This window comes from Thamnophis elegans, chromosome 1 (genome assembly GCF_009769535.1).
Source record: "Thamnophis elegans isolate rThaEle1 chromosome 1, rThaEle1.pri, whole genome shotgun sequence".
In the NCBI taxonomy this organism is placed as follows: Eukaryota; Metazoa; Chordata; class Lepidosauria; order Squamata; family Colubridae; genus Thamnophis; species Thamnophis elegans.
Window position 1 is genome coordinate 7,643,114 of NC_045541.1, and position 18,643 is coordinate 7,661,756.

General features: G+C 43.8%; 1 long non-coding RNA gene and 1 other non-coding gene across 2 annotated transcripts; one reads left to right on the forward strand and one right to left on the reverse strand.

The window, feature by feature from the left end:
* Positions 1 to 3,520: 3,520 nt before the first annotated feature.
* On the reverse strand, positions 3,521 to 3,627 carry LOC116523760. Its single transcript, XR_004257122.1, has one exon. It is a non-coding gene; the product is annotated as a U6 spliceosomal RNA (small nuclear RNA).
* Positions 3,628 to 6,367: 2,740 nt separating this feature from the next.
* LOC116504439 lies at positions 6,368 to 16,389 on the forward strand. The gene is made up of 3 exons (XR_004254810.1): positions 6,368 to 6,389; positions 8,691 to 8,744; positions 16,099 to 16,389. It is a non-coding gene; the product is annotated as an uncharacterized LOC116504439 (long non-coding RNA).
* The last annotated feature ends 2,254 nt before the right edge of the window (positions 16,390 to 18,643 follow it).

Genomic DNA, 18,643 nt, shown 5'->3' on the forward strand with positions numbered 1-18,643 from the left:
CTTCAACTCCTGGGGGACGGGATTAAAGCATGATAATATTGGCCCTTTACTCAACTCAGCACATGGCATCTGAGAACTCAACCAAACCTGGATTCAAAACGCAGCTTAGAGAGTTGTCCCTGCATGGCCCCATGGGAGTCTGACAATCAATCAGAATACAAGCTCAGGATCAAAGGCCGGAGAGGGCATAAAACCAGGGACTCAGCATCTCAGTCTTCCCTTCTCTTCTTCTCCATCAACATTGAAGCATGTGATCACCTTTTTTGTTCAGGGCTCAAGCCAACACATTTGCTGGCTGGGGAATTCTGGGAATTGAAGTCCGGACATCTTCAAGTTTCCAAGATTGGGAAACACTGGTTTAGGAGGCAGCTGGGAGGGGAAAGCGCCCGGGAGCCGGGCCGGCTGTGGGGGTCTCTCTCTCTCTCTGCGGACAGGGAGAGACGGCTGGAAGAGGGAAAAAAGGCGACTCCCGTCAGAAAAGCTCGTTTGCGGGACACAAGCCTGGAAGCCTTGATCTCCTGAGGGGCAATTTCCTGCGCTTCCTCCACTTGGGGGTGGGGGGGAGAGGAGGCCTTCTGGGGTGGGGGAGACATGGAAACCCATATTGCTCAAGTCAAGCCGGGGAGGATGGGATGGGGGGAAGAAAGAGCGCTCCCTCCACGATTCCAGAAAGGCAATCTGGGCAGAAAGCGGCAGGGGAGAGCGGGGTTTCTAGGAAGCCCCCTCCGGGGGTCTCACAAAGGGAGACTTAAGTCAGGCCACCTTTGCAGGTTGCACGGTGGTTGAGGGGGGGGGGACGGGGGACGGACGGACAAAGCCGCGGTCTAGCCCGGCCTTGAAAACCTGACCGTCTCCCCTTCGTCCTCCCTGCCCCGAAAACTCTTCTTGGCGCCTGGGAACGAGGCTTTCATCGGCCGCCACCGTTCCTGATTGCAGGGTTTGTTTTTTTTGTCTTCGCCGAGAAAGGCCTTATATACCCCGCCTGATAGTCAGAAGCGGGTGCATTCCTGGGGAGTGAGGCGATAGGGAAGGGTCCGTCGCTCGGCGGGGGCGGTTTGAGGCGCCCGAAGGGAGAGAAGCGGGGCTTTAGACAAGAGGCCGCCGAAATGTTGACGATCAAGGACTGAGATTCCCAAGATAGCGCCCATGTTGGAGCGGACCCGTTTCACAACTAATTCTAGAGCAGTGTTTCTTAACCTTGGCTACTTGAAGATGTCTGGACTTCAACTCCCAGAATTCCCCAGCCAGCGAATGCTGGCTGGGGAATTCTGGGAGTTGAAGTCCAGACATCTTCAAGTGGCCAAGGTTGAGAAGCTGGCTGGGGAATTCTGGGAGTTGAAGTCCAGACATCTTCAAGTGGCCACGGTTGAGAAGCTGGCTGGGGAATTCTGGGAGTTGAAGTCCAGACATCTTCAAGTGGCTAAGGTTGAGAAACACTGTCCTAGAGCAGTGGTTCCCAAACTTGGCAATTTTAAGACTTGTGGACTTCAACTCCCAGAATTCTCCAGCCTGCAGCAGGCTGGAGAATTCTGGGAGTTGAAGTCCACAAGTCTTAAAGTTGCCAAGTTTGGGAACCACTGTCCTAGATGAAAGGAAATTCACTGTTCTAGTAAAAATGAAGCAAAAGGGGCTGTAATCTTGCATGGGATTTTTTAATATATATATAGATTTTCTTATCCAACAGAATAGATCACAAAGTTTTCTTTCACATGGGGATTATATAAAGGTATCCTGATATCAAATAGATAACCAAGTATGTAAGGGAACTATGATTTATTGGGAAAGAAAAAATAATACTAATCGTAATTGAACATATACTGTACAATGAAAGTGAGGTATTTAGTTATACTAGATGAAAAATCTGTGATGGTAAATGTTATTCGAGAATAGGGATGTTAAAGCACCTATATCCAAACGACATGCTTTATGTGATGATGCTTTTTTTGTGTGTTTTTGTTTTTCCTGTTTTTTTATCGTTTGTATGTATTGTCTGTGTAATAAAAATTAAAAAAAATATTAAAAAAGAAAGAAAAGATCACAAAGTTACAATTAACTTTATACGTTGTTCGTATATTCTTTGCTGCCCTGTCTCTAGTCTTTTTTATTTATTGAATGTGTTGAAAATGATCAAGCTGCATCCAACAGCAATAAAACATTCAAAAGGAGAGCCCTTGCAGAAAACAGTTTATTTATTTATTTTTATGAAAAGGTTTTTATTTTCCATTTTTTCATTTTCACACACTCACATATATACTGTGCATAGCCGGAGCCATACAACATTAAACAATAATCACAGCAATTCCTCTTGTCAACAATACCGCAAAAAATAGAAACCCAATATACCTCTTCCACTCTCCGTACACCTCTTTCTTCCACCCCCCTCCAACTTTCTATCTTCCCTCCATCATCCCCCTCTACCCTACTTCCCCTCCCCCTCTACCACTCCTCTCTCCAGATCCACTCCCTCCCTTCCTTCTCACCCTCCCTCCCATCCTCTCTCCCATCCCTCTCTACCCATCTTTCTTCTATCTCACTCCTCCTCGCCTTGGTGTATTTCCACTATGTGTCAATGTACTTAACCTATCCTATTTTAACAGAGAAATTAAAGAAAAACAGTATACATATGAAGTCACATTACATTGAAGTCTAACGCATCGTATCTATCCTGCAGAAAACAGTTTAGAAAGCAGAAAATATGTCCTCTTCTACCTTCTTTTAGCTATTTAATTAACCCATCAGTACATTGTTTACTTTTTGTTGAGATGTTAGTTGAGAGCAATCAACATTTATATTTATATATTATATTTATACATTTGCATAATGTCACCTCTCTACTAGTAACTAGCACTAGTAGTACCACACATGCATAAAAAGCCCTGGCCAACTCTACATACACAGTTGAAGGAAATCTATTAACACCAACTAATTGTAAGAAGAGGGCATTTTTATGGACAAGGCTTATATTCACTATTTCAGTATGCTTCACTTTAAAAATTATTATTATTATTATTTTTTATTGAAAGTTTTTGAAAAAAAAGGCTTTTACAAATATTTACCCCCCCCCCCCGAACCCAACCCCCCAACCTCCCCCCCCCCCCGACTTCCCAGAATAAATACAGGTTATAAATCTTTAACAAAGATGTTCTAAAATAAACTTTAAAAAAAAGTTAGTATCATCTTTCATTTGAGCTTTAACTCCTCTTTTGTTAGGCTAATTCTATAAACAGATTATATCATTCCTTGCTTCTTCAGTCATAAACTATCTGGAATGTCTTAGTCCCGTATTTATTTTGAATATAGTCAATCCATCTTCTCCACTCCAGTTTATATCTCTCATTTGAATAATCCTTGAGGGATGCTGATATTTTAGCCATCTCTGCTAAGTTTGTTACTTTTAATGTCCATTCTCGAATAGTAGGCAAATCTTCCTTCTTCCAGTATTGCGCCACCAACAGTCTTGCTGCCGTTATTAAATGCAAAATCAAGTTAGTCTCTATAACAGTACAATCAGTAGTTATACAAAAATATGGAACGCTTCACGAATTTGCGTGTCATCCTTGTGCAGGGGCCATGCTAATCTTCTCTGTATCGTTCCAATTTTAGTATATGCGCTGTCGAAGCAAGCACGCCCTGTCTCTACTCTTAATGCCCGGCTGCTGATGAAAGTATGTATTTCAACACACTTCACAAATATGTACGTTTATTGGGAGGTTGAACTGCCTGAGAATATAAAGAATTAAATGGAAAGACGCTATCCTATCCAGTTTTTTGAGACCTTCAGAATTTACTTCAATCCATAAAAAAGACTTCAACTAAAGATACTAAATCTAGACTAAAACAGTCTGCAGCTGCTAACAGTTTTCAATCTAATGGCACTGTTCTAAATTGTGTCTCCTCTGCATCAAATGTGAATGCAACCAATGGCCTTTGAGAGGCTAATTGTGTTGAAATAATTTGAACATTTATGTTCAACAAATATACAACATAATTTGAGATAAATATGTTTCAGATTTTTGTTAAATAATTTTTCGAATATTACATACCATTACGATGTATTTATTTACTTGTATCCCACCTTTCTTATTTTTACAGATAACTCAACGAAGTGAACATATCCAATATACCTTCCTTCTCCTATTTTCCCCACAACAGCCCTGTGAGGTGATTTGGGTTGAGAGAGTGTGACTGGCTCAAGGTCACACAACACACACACATATGTAATATATCAGGAATAAGTTTCTTATTGCCGGGACACCCCTCTACTTAAGCAGAAAGAGAAACTCGATAAAAAGAAAGACACTAATTCATTTGGATCACAAAGAAAAGGGGAACGTTAAATAGATAGTTTGGTAGTTCGAATCCCTAGCGCCGCATAACGGAGTGAGCTCCCATTACTTGTCCCAGCTTCTGCCAACCTAGCAGTTCGAAAGCACGTAAAAATGCAAGTAGAAAAATAGGGACCACCTTTGGTGGGAAAGTAACAGCATTCCGTGAGCCTTTGGTCTAGTCATGCCAGCCACATGACCACGGAGACGTCTTCGGACAATGCTGGCTCTTCGGCTTTGAAACAGGGATGAGCACTGCCCCCTAGAGTCAGGAACGATTAGCACATATATGTGAGGGGAACCTTTACTTGGGCCAATCACTTTCTCTCAACTCTAGGAAGGCGGCAGTAGTAAGCCACTTCTGAAAAACTTTGCCAAGAAAACTGCAGGGACTTGCCCAGGCAGTCTGAGAATTGGACACAATTGAATGGAAGAAGAAAAAAATGATAGGGAGATGGGTACAGATAGTCCTCACTTTACAGCTGTCACATGTGCTACGCTCATGTGATTGCCATGTGGATATTCAAGATTCAAGATTTAATGAACTTGTATGCCGCCCAATCCCGAAGGACTCCGGGCGGCTCACACAAAAACAGTTTATAATAATCTAAACTGCTTAATGTTAGTGCAACAGGAAGCAGCTGAGTTTAATGCAGAGATGTTATGAACTTCTTTTTTTTATTTCCTTTGTCTTAATATATTTTAGACTGTATTTGTTAAAAACCTATACCGTTTACGGGCTCTGGGAAGTCGGGGGGGGAAGGGAGGTGGGGTGTTAGGGGGAAGGGGGGATATATAGTATGTGTTAGATTTTAAAGTAACGCGACTGCACTTGTATACTGTTGCTCTTTAATTCCACTGTAAAAATAGGACAAGCTGAATATATTAATAGATAGTAGAAATACACCGAAGGGAGGAGTAGAGGGATAGAAGAAAGAGGGGTAGAGAGGGCGGGAGAGAGGACTGGAGGGAGGGTGAGAAGGAAGGGAGGGAGTGTACTGGGAGAGAGGAGTGGTAGAGGGGGGGGAAGTAGGGTAGAGGGGAATGATGGAGGGAAGATGGAAAGTTGGAGGGGGGCGAAAGAAAGAGGTGTATGGAGGGTCGAAGAGGTACATTGGGTTTCTATTTTGGGGGGTTTTGTTGACAAGAGGAATGGCTGTGATTATTGTTTAATGTTATATGGCCCCCGGTTATGCACAGTATATATGTGACTGTACGAAATGAAAATGGAAAATAAAAACACATTTACAACGGAAAAAAAAAACAGTTTTAAAAATACTAAAAAAAAAATTAAAATACAAAGACAAAGCAGTTAAAAGAACACAACATGCACTCAACCTTAGTGGGGCTGGACCTCAATCAAGAGGTCAACAGCCCCAGGCCTGCCGGAATAGCCAGGTCTTAATAGACTTCCGGAAGGCCGAGAGAGTGGGGAGGGTCCGGATCTCAGGGGGTAGATCGTTCCATAAGGCCGGGGCAGCTACAGACAAGGCCCTCCCTCGAGGAGCCGCCAGATATTTTGCAACTGGTGCCCATTTCTGACCCTTGCATTGTCTCACAGTCATAACTGCTTCGTAACAAAATTAATGGGGAAGATGGCAGTGAAATCGCAAGTCGCCTCTGTGGTTTGCTTAATGGTGGAAGCAGAAGTGACATAAGTCCAGCGAGATCATAAGATTTTTCACTTAGCATTTGTGGCGCTTGGCAACAGAATCGCCAGTCCCGATTGTGGTTGGTAAGCAAGAACTTTCTGTGTGTATAACTGAATCTTGAGTCTTGGTGTGCTCTGTGTTGTGTTCCTCCTTGAGATAGTGAAGTGCCAGCAATTAAGGTGTTTCTTTTTGTGTCTCTTGTTTATGCAGGTTTTTGGAGCAAGATGGTGAGGTGGTGGTGCAGAAGATGCAAAAAAGGAGAGTAATTTTCCTTTTCTATTATTTTGTGTGCTGGTTTCATCCCAATGCAGTGCACGCAATTAAAGTCTTGCTTTCTGTGTCTCTTCTTTGTGCAGCCCATTCATTGGAGTCCGTGATTCTGAAGACTGGCAAGAACAGGCATCTTCCATCTGTAAGTAGCTCTTTTATTGTTTTTGTACTTATTTTAATCTTATTGTAGTTCATCCATTGGGGGAAAGAATTCAGTGACATCGTCTTGGCCACTCCCATCCGGTCACATGGGTGGCAAGCCACTCCCATCCGGTCACATGGGTGGCAGGCCACTCCCATCCGGTCACATGGGTGGCAGGCCACTCCCATCCGGTCACATGGGTGGCAAGCCACTCCCATCCGGTCACATGGGCGGCAAGCCACTCCCATCCGGTCACATGGGCAGCAAGCCACTCCCACAAAGGAGGCCACGCCCACAGAGTAGGTTCGAACAATTTTTGAAACCCACCCCTGATCTTGACCTAAACTGAGGGTCCTCCCTCTGCACGATGTTTGTTTTCAGATAAAACAGTTTGTATTTTTTGTATTTGTATTTATTGCACATTTATAGGCTGCCCTTTTCCCTGAGGGGACTCAGGGCGGCTTACAATCAAAGGGGAAAGGGAGTGAAGGACAAATACAAAAAGAGATGTGAACAAAAGTAAATTAAACAGTAAAACACAACATTCACTCGGCATTCGGGAGGGGCGAAAGTAGACTTATCCCCAGGCCTGACGGGCTAGCCAGTTCTTGAGGGCTGTGCGGAAGGCCTGGACGGTGGTGAGGGTACGAATCTCCACGGGGAGATTGTTCCATAGCGTCGGAGCCGCAACAGAGAAGGCTCTCCTCCGAGTAGTCGCCAGTCGGCACTGACTGGCGGATGGAATACGGAGGAGGCCAACTCTATGCGATCTGATGGGACGCAGGGAGGTAATTGGCAGAAGGCGGTCTCTCAAATAGCCAGATCCACTACCATGGAGCGCTTTATAGGTGGTGAGTAGGACCTTGAAGTGTACCCGGAGATCGACAGGTAGCCAGTGCAGCTCACGGAGGATCGGTGTTATGTGGGCGAACCGTGGTGCGCCCACGATCACTCGCGCAGCCGCATTCTGGACTAGCTGAAGTCTCCGGATACTCTTCAAGGGCAGCCCCATGTAGAGCACATTGCAGTATTGCCCACCCCTGATACATATAACTAGAAATTATGCAATTTATGTAACTAAACTGTCAATAGTTGTAATAATTGGTGCTCTTTGGAAATATAATTGCTTTCAAGTTACAATACCTTGGTGTGATATATGTTTGGGGCGGGTAAGTAAGGCATAGACAATTTAGAGCAATTGATTCAATGAAGAACCAAAAAAAACCAACAACTTTTAATATAAAAATTGCCATAATGTTCTTTATTTGGTAGCAATGAAGGAAGTCTGAATTCAGGAGTTTATCCTGAGCAGCTTCAGGTATTAACAGGAAGCTGGAGACTGGCATCAGCTTTCTGGAATTTAGCTTAACACCTTTAAGAAGAAACTTGTTGAGAGATATGAGGTGTCTCTGTGCCAGGCGCCAGTCGTCTTACGGCGGGGAAGTCATGTGAATTCCTTGTATAGACATTACACTCCAGATGCACAAATCACACCTCTGCTCCTTGTTGCTTCCTCTTGCACACAAAGCCATATGTGCTTTCCCTGTTTTGATGTTAGGGAAAGTGTCTTATTCATCATCCCCTGGTGTTTAGAAGTGAAATATTTCAGGCTTCCTTAATGGAAGGGCATTTATAATGGCAGGCATGGAACACAGAGGGTGAAATCCTGTCCTTTATTTCCAAAGTACCATCTTCACTCCACCCCCACAACTTACTTGCCCATTTATACTTGAAATGCTAAAGCATTTTCCCAGTAAATTCCAGGAAGCTTATAGAGCCATTTTGTACACATACTACAAGTTGTACATTGTCAAATATTCATGTAATATTTTTTTTCAGTATTGAGGCAGGATACTAGTGATTTTACATACATGTTTCCATCTGTGTTACTGGCCCACTGTATCACTGAAACTGATATAAACAGGCATCCAATTTTGTTTTATACAGAGAGTAGCGTTCTGCTATTTCTTTTAAAGGTATGTTAATTTCCACTTTCCGAGAATTACATCTTGGTTTTGCCAAGTATTGTATCCCTACCAATATAGTAAGGATTCAAATTATTGCACAAATCGGTAATCCGCAGGAGCTTGGCTACACTCAGTTTTAGTATGGTTTATATAGAGAAAGAAATTTAATTTCCATACTTACCCTACAGCAACCCAGAAAATTATTTCTGACACTAGACGCCCTTCAAATATTTTGAAAATGCTGTTTCTCTGCTTCTAAGGATCATTCAGCAGTATCTATGTTAAAAATTGTATCTGGTCCCAAGTCTGATTTATTTGTTCTCTTTTACTACAGTTGGTGTGTGTTTGTGCAGGGGTGAAATCCACTTACTTTTGCTACATCAAAAAGGTAAGTTAAGCGAACAGCAAGGGGGGGGGGGTTGGAATCCTCTGTGCCAAGCAATTTAGATTAACTAGAAAGCAGGAAATCCTGCTTTCTGGCTAATATAAATTGTGCATTACAGCTGATTGTCGGAAAAACTGGTTCACTTAAACTGGTTTCCTTTTTTTTTTACTACCAGTTCGGGTGAACTGGTCTGAACTGGTAGCATTTCACCCGTGTGTGTGTGTGTGTGTGTGTGTGTGTGTGTGTGTGTGTAAAAATCTAGCCTGCTTAATTTTATGAGAATTTCAGTAATTATGCATTGGCGTGCAATAAACCCTCTGGCATTAAGAAATAACAGCTCTTATGCAGCATAGCTACCTATTTGTCTGTGTGTGTGTGTGTGTGTGTGTGTGTGTGTGTGTGAACACAAGCACAACACAGACATACAAAAGCAGCCAGCAGCCTGTCCTTGACAACAATGGTGTGAAATTGGTTTTGCACCACCAAGGCAATTTGCTGAATCAGATAAACCTCAGATTTATTGGCTGTATGATTGCTGGAAGTTGGTTATCCTTCTTAGAAAGCAATTACAGGAATTCAAATGATTATCCTTTAAATAAACAGTCCTTTCTCAGCTTTCCTTCGCAGAAGGTCATTATTCATAACTAAAAGCTAGAACTAATTAATCAATCTGATAAGGTAAATCCTATTAGGAATATTTCTTATCCAATTTAATTCTCTCCCAAAATCACAGCTACCTTTACGATAGTATGTGCTAAGTGATTTTATATATTTATTTGAAAATCCCTCGGTGTATGCTTCTCCCCTGCTCCCCCACCCCAATCTGCTAAGTTTTTCATTTTTCCAATAGTTGTATGCAATTTTATAACAGAAAGCAAGGAACTGGTAACCCTCCAGAAATTGTTGGTTTCTGATTCCATTAACCATAAACAAAGTGAACCATGGGAGTGGTAGTCCAACAACATTGGGAGGAAAACATACCTGCTTTATAAACTTCATTACATGCTGGTCTTATTCAAGGAGCCCTTTGTCTGTAATGTTTGGAGTAGAGAGTACATTGCAGGTTAAAATGTCAAAAGTTCATAAATTGTACATTTGGGTAAAAAAAAAGTTTTGCTCAGAATTGGGAATTAACCCATGCACTAATGAATTCATGCTGATGCACTCAGCTAATTTCCTGTGTTTCTTTTTGCAAACTGAGAAGAGAAAACAAAACGTTAGAACAAATGGCTTGCATAATAAACCCCGGATTGTGGATAAATAAATAGGATTTGTGTCTTGTTTGGAGTTAGTGTTGATTCCTGGTGGCAGGGCCGGATTAGGCTTCAGCCTAGGGCCTCAAGATCAAGAGGGGCCTACATTCAAATTGTTAGCAAAATTAAAATTATACTATTCTAAAAACAGTGAACACTAAAACACTGAACCGAAAATAAGGAGAAATTCTGCGCATATGACTAATAAACAAACATAAAAATGTATTGGTTAAGATCGTTCCAGCACCGCGGCAATTGGGGAGCCTGCCCATGTTCCCGGCACCGGCGGTCGGGCGAGAGGCGCGACCGCTCCCAGTAGCCGCCCCGTCGATGCGGAGCCCACCAGCGGCCAGGCAGGTGAGGGCGAGGGGGCCGAGCCGGGCAGCTGAGCGCAGCAGGGGAGGCGGCTGGTCTCGCTGCCTTTGCCGCAGAGCAGAGCCGCCCTCCGTTGGGAGGCCAGCTATATATATTGATATATATTGATATATATCATAGTAATGATGTATTTTATTGTCTCTCATGTAATTTACAAACTTAAAAATGGGAGGTGAAAGGGCCTCATAAGTGGAATAGCCTAGGGCCTCTTTTCATCTAAATCCGGCCCTGTCTGGTGGCTGCTTGGATAAGTTTCTGAAGTTTTCTTGCAAAGATTTCAGAAGCGGTTTTTCCCTTGTCTCTTTCCTAGGGCTGAGAGAGGGTGGCTGGCCCAAGATCAGCTTTGTGCCTAAAGTGGGACTAGAATTCATGGTCTCTCGGTTTCTGGCCCAGTACTTTTAATTGCTACATCAAACCAGCAACTGCATTGTAATACAGTAGAATTACAATGCTTTATAGGGTTTTATTGTATTTTTGGTATTTTTTTATTATGGCTAATATTATGGCTACTATTTTCTTAGTCTGTGGCATATAAACACAAGTAAATAAATAAATACACAAATAATAAACTCCCATATTCTGATGCAGTTCAGCAGTACCCCTTAGCACATTTCGAAACGTGAAATCCTGCCAACAAGTTTGAATAAGACAGCATCCTGGTCATTGTCTCTGAAGGTAGATCCAGATGATACTTTCCTTTTCTTTACATACTAACATTTTTTAGCACCCTTTTTTGAGATCTGGGTTAAACATCATTAAGAAGCAAAGTTCAACCACTGTTTTGATGATTCAGTCTCTCATAAATCTGCAAAGAAGTGAGTGTATTTATGTTTGATACAGTGGTGGGTTTCAAAAATTGTTCGAACATACTCTGTGGGTGTGGCTGGAACTCAATCAAGGATCAACCGTCCCAGGCCTGCCAGAACAGCCAGGTCTTAGTAGACTTCCGGAAGGCCGAGAGAGTTGGGAGGGTCCGGATCTCTGGGGGTAGATCGTTCCACAGGGCCGGGGCAGCTACAGAGAAGGCCTTCCTCGGAGGAGCCGCCAGCCGGCATTGTCCGGTCGACGGCACCCGGAGAAGGCCCATCCTGTGAGATCTTATCGGCCGTTGGGAGGTATGTGGCAGAAGGCGGTCTCGCAGATATCCGGGTCCTAAGCCATGTAGGGCTTTAAAGGTGATAATCAGCATTAATTCCCAGATGACAGAATAGGAAGCAAATGGCCTTGCATCAGTACAGAGATTGGCAAGGATATACCCAACTCTGACCCAATATTTCCTTGTCAATTAATTTACTCATAGCCTTTTGTACTACCCCATCATCTGGGGTAGAAGCAGAGTAGTGATGTATTGCATTTAGCTGGTTGGTCATTATGTAATCAAAACACTTATTTTGTTATTTATATAAAATAATTTCTGCAACTGCAGAGTGCTTATCTTGAAATGATAAATGCAGCTGTCTAAAGTTGTATGTATGTTTGAGTGAAGTGGGGGAGAAAGAATATTTAATACAAGATCTAAAATTACCTACCTGCTGTTTCTGTATGGCAGAATAGCAAGACTGGCCGATATAAGTCCATGCAAAACCTGCCATGATCACAAGTTTCTTTCTTTAACAATGTGGACAATCTAAAATAATATAGGGATATGATAAATATATTGTGGGAAGTTATCATCCAGCCCTCTCCCAGAAAAATGAAATATCCTAGGAAATATTGAAAAGGCAGAATATTTCTCTGGATGTGAAAAGAAACATGTTTTAAAAGACAGAATAGTTATCTGTAGCTTCTTGCCCACCCCCAGCTAATGGGCCATTAAGATGGCCAGGCTAGCCCACTTTACATAATAAAGACTTCTCCTCACTGCAGCTGTAGGGGGAAGGGATATTACTCAACTGACCATAAGGCAACTGAGAACTCATCACAGCCTAGAGAGTAGCCCCCTGCATGGCACCATGGGAGTCTGACAACCAGTCAGAATACATTTCTTACACAGGAACAGGAAACAGAGAGGTGGGACTGAACAGGTTATAAAAAGCCTAGCAAGCCCCTCCCTCAGCCCTTCTCTTCTTCTCCACCAACATTGAAGCATGTGATCCCCTTTTCTGTCCAGGGCTCAAGCCATGTGTTCCTGTCCAACAATAAACCATCTTTCCAAGCAGCCTCCATGTCTCCAGTGTCTTCTTCCCCACTTGGAGCTGAATCCAGAAGGACATTTCTTTCAACAATATATTAAGGGAATCAGCATGGATTAAGGCACTGGGCAGGAAAAAAGAGACAATGAATATTCCTGTCTTAGGCATAAAGTTAACCGTTGGGCCTTGGGCCACTCTCTCAGCCCTAGGAAGCAGGCAAAGCCAAACCACTTCTGAAAAAATCTTACCAAGAAAACTGCAGGGATTAGTCCAGGTGACCACCAGGAGTCAATAATGACTTGAAGGCAAAGACAAAAAGACAAACATTGATTTGTACTTGCAGTTACAATCAGGATATACAAAGAATTCATTGGTGAGTCTATAACTTTTGAATGGCTTTGCTAGAAACTTCCCAGTCTTTCAAAGAATGGGTGCACTCTGAATCTACATTTTCTAGAGAGCTCATCTTGTTGGCAGCCAGAAATCCCTTGCAGATCAGTTTGATGTTGTTGGTTATCGTTGTCAGTACTTAACACTTGGTGTGCAAAACGAAAAGCTACGATTGAGAAATAAAATCTGAGATAAGTATATGTGAAACTATAGGACAGTGGTTCCATCTCGAATCTCTTTTAGAGAAATTCAGTAGAGGATGATAATAATTCTGACTTTGGGCATCCCAGTTGAAGGCACAGGATTTTGGACGACTGCCTACTGTTTCCCAACTCACCTCCTCCTTTGCCTGCGGATCCCAGCCAGCGTGACCAAAGCCTCATGGATTTGAATCCAGAATATCTGTTGGGCATCTGTTTTTTCACACCATGGTTACTGTATAGAGCAGTGGTAGTCAACCTGGTCCCTACCGCCCACTAGCGGGCGTTCCAGCTTTCATGGTGGGTGATGGGGGGTTTGCTGGAACTCCGCTTTATAAATTTTATAAAGTAAAGTTACTTCCCTACTTTATAAATCACCATTACTGTGGAACCGGTGGGCGGTTAGAACATTTTACTACTAACAGAGATACAAAAGTGGGCGGTAAGTATAAAAAGGTTGACTACCCTTGGTATAGAGTTTTTCTGGAGAGAGAGCAGCAAGAGTAGTCAAGTACATAGAGCCGAGGTGGCGCTGTGGTTAGGGTGCAGTACTGCAGGCCACTTCAGCTGACTGTTATCTGCAGTTCAGCGGTTCTAATCTCACCGGCTCAAGGTTGACTCAGCCTTCCATCCTTCCGAGGTGGGTGAAATGAGGACCCAGACTGTGGGGGCGATATGCTGACTCTGTAAAACCGCTTAGAGAGGGCTGAAAGCCCTATGAAGCGGTATATAAGTCTAACTGCTATTGCTATATTGCTACATACATACAGGCACCCAGACCATATATGACATACATTTGTAGCCTGAATGAACATCTGGATGAGGTACAAGACCCTCTAGAAAATTTGAAGAACATGATTACTAATCTTACTACATCTGGGTAGAAAGGGGAAGAGGAAGAGCAGGAGTAGGAGAAAGGTACGGGAAGAAGGAAGGGGAAGGAGAGGAGGAAGGAGGAAAGTAGAGAAGGGAGGGAGGGAGAAAGGAAAGGGAAAGGAAAGGAGGATGGAAGGGAGAGAAAAGGAAGGAGAGAGGGTAGGAAGGGAAAGAGGAAGAGGAAGAACAGGAGCAAGGGAGTGGTAAGGAAGGGGAAGGAGAGAAGGAAGGAAGAAAGTAGAGAAGGGAGAGAGGGTGAAAAGAAAGAGGTAAGGAGAGGAGGATGGAAAGGAGAGAAAGAGGAGGAGAGAAGGTAGAAAGGGGAAGAGGAAGAGCAGGAGTAGGAGAAAGGTACGGGAAGAAGGAAGGGGAAGGAGAGGAGGAAGGAAGAAAGTAGAGAAGGGAGAGAGGGAGAAAGGAAAGGGAAAGGAAAGGAAGATGGAAGGAAGAGAAAAGGAAGGAGAGAGGGTAGGAAGGGAAAGAGGAAGAGCAGGAGCAAAGGAGAGGTAAGGGAAGAAGTAAGGGGAAGGAGAGGAGGAAGGAAGAAAGTAGAGAAGGGAGAGAGGGTGAAAAGAAAGAGGTAAGGAGAGGAGGAGAGAAAGGAGAGAAAGAGGAGGAGAGAGGGTAGGAAGGGGATGAGGAAGAGCAGGAGTAGGAGAAAGGTACGGGAAGGAGAGGAGGAAGGAAGAAAGTAGAGAAGGGAGGGAGGGAGAAAGGAAAGGGAAAAGAAAGGAAGATGGAAGGGAGAGAAAAGGAAGGAGAGAGGGTAGGAAGGGAAAGAGGAAGAGCAGGAGCAAGGGAGAGGTAAGGAAGGGGAAGGAGAGGAGGAAGGAAGGAAGTAGAGAAGGGAGAGAGGGTGAAAAGAAAGAGGTAAGGAGAGGAGGATGGAAAGGAGAGAAAGAGGAGGAGAGAGGGTAGGAAGGGGATGAGGAAGAGCAGGAGTAGGAGAAAGGTAGAAGGAAGGGGAAGGAGAGGAGGGAGGAAAGTAGAGAAAGGAGGGAGGGAGAAAGGAAAAGGAAAGGAAAGGAAGATGGAAGGGAGAGAAAAGGAAGGAGAGAGGGTAGGAAGGGAAAGAGGAAGAGCAGGAGCAAAGGAGAGGTAAGGGAAGAAGTAAGGGGAAGGAGAGGAGGAAGGAAGAAAGTAGAGAAGGGAGAGAGGGTGAAAAGAAAGAGGTAAGGAGAGGAGGAGAGAAAGGAGAGAAAGAGGAGGAGAGAGGGTAGGAAGGGGAAGAGGAAGAGCAGGAGTAGGAGAAAGGTACAGGAAGAAGGAAGGGGAAGGAGAGGAGGAAGGAAGGAAGAAAGTAGAGACGGGAGGAAGGGAGAAAAGAAAGGGAAAATAAGGTGGTGTTATAACAGGAGGAAGGGATGCTAAACAAAGCAACCCAAACTGTATATTATAACCTATTAAATGAAATAATAAACGTATAAGAATGATAAATGTTAAAACGCCTGTAATCAAACGACATGCTGTATGTGATGATGGTTTTTTGTGTGTATGTGTTGTCTATGTAATAAAAATAAAAAAAAATTATAAAAAGAAAAGAAAAGGAAGATCAGATGAATGAAGGACAAAGTTCCCCTGGCTTCTGCTGTTGCCCCATTTAGGGCCAGGCCTCAGTGCAAAAGAAAAATGGGCTTGCATTTATCTTTCCATTCCATGCCCAATCAGTCTTTCTACAGTGGGTGGGGAATCTTTCCAAGTTAAATTCTAAGCCTATTGGTGGAGGAATGAGAGGCAGAAAGGCTAATGGCCTTTGCCAAAAGGAGCAGAGGAATAATAAGGCTGCAGGCAAGAGTTGAGCTGCAGACGATCTTGAAATCCACGAGGTGTGAGGGGTAGCTGATGCATCTGGGGGGGTTGCTGATGTGGGGAACTTAGGGGAGGAAATGCCAGCTCCCTCACTCCCAGCAGTTTCCTGAGGTGACATAACAAATGGGCCGCTGTGAAAGAAAGAAAGGAAGAGGAGAGGTAACAAATCAATGGAAGTTCTGAACAAAACCTCAACATATGGAAACTCTGGGACTAGCCTGCCAGGAATTGGGTTACATATAACTTTCTTGTAGCTGTTTAGATTTCCTTGGGCATGTTAAAAACCAACAATTTTTCTTTCTTTTCTTTTTTAATTCTATAGATTACTCTTTATTCGTGCAATGCTATGATAAGGAGACTCATCAAATCATCGAATTAGAAGGCATGGCTGCACCATCCTCAATAAATGATTATTCAGCCTTCATTTGAAAACCTCCAGGGAAGAGAAAACTACTCCATTCACACTGAGTGGAAGCTCTTACTGTCCAGAGGTTTTCCTGATGTCTTAAATCTAATCTCTATCTACATCCTTGAAGTTTCATCCCAATAGTTGTAACTGTTACTATCTGGAGCAAGTGAGGAGAAGTCCAAACCCTCTAAAACATGACAACCCTTCAGGTATTGGAAGACAGCTACCATGTTCCCTCTCAACCTCCTTTGAAAGCTGAACATACCTAATTCCTCATAGGACTTAATGATGACTCCAGTTCATCAGCGCTCTACATGGGGCTGCCCCTGAAAAGTGTTCGGAGACTACAATTGGTCCAGAATGCAGCCGCGCAAGCGATACTGGGTGTACCGAGATACACCCATGTTACACCCATCCTCCGCGAGCTGCACTGGCTCCCTATCGGTCTCCGAACGCGCTTCAAGGTGCTGGTTATTACGTTTAAAGCCCTACATGGCTTAGGATCTGGATATCTACGAGACTGTCTTCTGCCACATACCTCCCAGCGTCCGATAAGATCTCACAGGATGGGCCTTCTCCAGGTGCCGTCGACTAGACAATGTCGTCTGGCGGCTCCTCAGGGGAGGGCCTTCTCTAGCTGCCCCGGCCCTGTGGAACGATCTACCCCCAGAGATCCGGACCCTCCCCACTCTCTCGGCCTTCCGAAAGTCGACTAACACCTGGCTATTCTGGCAGGCCTGGGGCTGTTGACCTCTTGAATGAGGTCCAGCCCCACTAAGGTTGAGTGCATGTTGTGTCTTTTTAACTTGCTTGTTTCTCTATTTTAAATTTTTTTAGTATTCTTTTAAAATTGTTTTTATGTAAGCTGCCCGGAGTCCTTCGGGATTGGGCGGCGTACAAATTAATTAAATCTTGAATCTTGAATCATTGCCCTGTTTAAACTGGAAGATTTCGAAAATGTGCTGAAAAGCAAAGTGGGAATCTTTCAAAATCTACCCTAATCCTGCTCTGTGTACTAAAAAAAAACCTACATCCATTTATTAATTTTGCTTGGGCAGGTCCTTCTAAAAGGCATTTTAGAAGACATTTCACTGAAAGAGAGGCACATAGCAACAACAAAGCCACTCGTAAATGAATTAAGTGTAAATAAATGAAAGATAAGGGAGTGAAGTATGTTGCAAGTAAAAACTCCCCCCAGCTGAGTTCTGCAACTCTTCAAGTCATTTACCCGCTATTATTCATTTGCATATTTGGTGACTGACTTATTTACCATCTCTTGATGAAAAAATACATATAAATAATCCATTCAGTAGAGACTTTTGCATCACAAAAGTTTAGCCTTTGGAGCTGTTTCCATTTATACGGAATGAGGGCCTCAAAAGACAAAAAAAAAGGCAGGTTCTCTTCGGTGCAACCCTTCCAAGTAATGCTTTAATGGCGTCTCTGGACCTGCTTGTATGCATTGGAGTTGTGAATGCTCCAATACAGTGGTCCCCAACCCCCGGTCCGCGGACCGGTGCCGGGCCGTGGAGTACCTGGCACCGGGCCGCGCAGCGGCCGGGGGCCATGATCGCTGCAGCGGCCGGGGGCCTAAGGGAAAGTCGCTAGGCCTAAGGGACAACGTTAGCTTTTGGGACGGGAGCTGTATTCTGGCTGGTCGGCGAGGGAGGGGAGGTAAGCTAAAGGGGCGTGAATTAAGGCCGGGCGTTCGGTTGCTGAGCAGCGCACGCAAATTGGTGGCTGGGGTGGCCGGGCGCGTGCCTGGGACGGTGTGCGGAGCAGGGCCACCGGACTGAGCCTCTCTCAGAGGCGGTTGGTGGGCGTGTGCCGTCGCGAGGTTTCGCCGCGAGGAATGTGAGAAGCCCAGGTGGTTGTTTCCTCTCCCCCTCTTCCCCGCGAGCTCTCGCCGGCGCCGGGCTTTCCCCTCGCTCATCTGCGGCCGCCGTTTTTGTCTCCCGCCGTGGGAAAGGAGCGCTGCCTAAGGGGGCCGTGTGGACGTGTGAAACATTTGAAATGCCCTTTTCTGTTTAGATTTCAAACTTTGAAATAGAGAAGTGTGCATGAAGGAAGAGAGACAGACAAGCACTCTTAATGCATATTGTATATTCTCTCTCTGCGTGTGTATTATATACTCTTAATATGCACTCTTAGTGTATATTGATTATGAAATATTTGCTGCTGCATGTGGTGAATGCATTTCATAACTGTTGCCATTTGGTTATTGTGTAAATTATTAGGGAGACCACTAGCTCAGAGACTTAAACTTCAATTTGTACAATTGTATTCTTTAAAAGTTTAGCTACACTTTGTTGGCATACTTTGTTGTATTCTTCGCTATGTATGGTAGTAAGTGATTATAAGCTTTAGCAGTCTGTAATCTATTCTGTATATAAGATGCTATACAATGATGAAGGATTTCAGGATCTTTTTATGTTAAACATTACTTTTTAAAATGTGG